Consider the following 1,339-nt stretch of genomic DNA (forward strand, 5'->3'; position numbering starts at 1 on the left):
GCGTCACCCCATCCAGATACAGGTGTGGTTAGATGTTGATAGATGTTTGGCTGCGTGCGTGTTTTCCCTCTGTGTGCTGCCCCAGCCCTGTGCAGACAGCTGGCACGGCAGACCTCGAGCGAACCGCCCAATGACCACAAGATCTGTTAAGGGATGAAGGCACCCAGCCAGGTTTATTGTCGACGAAGCACGGTACTAGTATCCCGCAGACTCTATCGGACCACTAATACGTTATGCCCGTAACAACGGACCAGCTCAGCAAACAGTGGGACTTTCTGTTCCTCCCTAAGCCAGACAAAGATACTCCCTCTGAGATACATCTTTATACCCTAATACAAACAAGTTAGTACTGCCCCTCGGACATTGATAACTAGTCCCATTAGGGGGCAGTAACTCATCCTTGTACATATTGGTTCAATTAAAACATCTCTATCACATACTGTCATCCTGACCTTATCTTTTAGGAGGGGTCAGTGTGTTCCTGTTATCCTTGAGAAATGTTTTTGTACCATCCTTAATAGCGGGATGTTCTGGTGCTACTTGATACTGGGATGGGTTTGCATGAGTGCTGTGACTAGCACTCCTTAGGAATGTGTATTTCTGCAATATTAGCCCTGTTCTTGCCAAGTTATGTGAGCAGGTCCTGCCTCATATCAGGCCTCTAATACAAGGGCTTATATCTCAGGCTCTCTTCCTACTACAGCAGGATTATTATTTGGAATCAACATCTGCTTCAGCCTGTGACTTGTACTAATTGTGCAAGACCGAGATTCCATTTTCCTACTCGCTGTTCTAGGCCAATACAGCAAGCCTGTCTGCCTCCATCCCCACCAGCTGTCAACATTCAAGCCAATAAGGGTGTAAGAACCTGACAGGCTTCCCTTCTTCCTTTACAGCTCAGCACTATATCCGCCTGGGATGTGCCATACTGTGCTGGGCCCTTCGATACCTATACGTACTTTCCTTCATTGCACTGTATCGGTGCTCCCAGGGAGGAGAACCCTTGGAAATCTGAAGAGTTGGTTGGGGGGAAGAATTGGGTGTAGGCTAACCATGCAGTCCATGGCTATTGGTCTAAAACCTTTAAACATGCACCAGCACAGGCTGCAGCACAGGACGGAATAGCTCAGGGGCAGGGAGCCGTTCACTTCCAGGATGCTGGTATTAGTAGTGTCTGAAAACTGTTCCCACTGGATGCTGATCAGTGACCCACATCAAATGTTTACATCCAGCCTAACTCCAAATTCCCATAATTAATGTATAAAAACACAACAAATTCCACATACATCCCAGCACGTATGCACTATTTACATAATTTATTCAATCCACTACAGATTAT

This window comes from Emys orbicularis, chromosome 20 (genome assembly GCF_028017835.1).
Source record: "Emys orbicularis isolate rEmyOrb1 chromosome 20, rEmyOrb1.hap1, whole genome shotgun sequence".
Taxonomy (NCBI): domain Eukaryota; kingdom Metazoa; phylum Chordata; order Testudines; family Emydidae; genus Emys; species Emys orbicularis.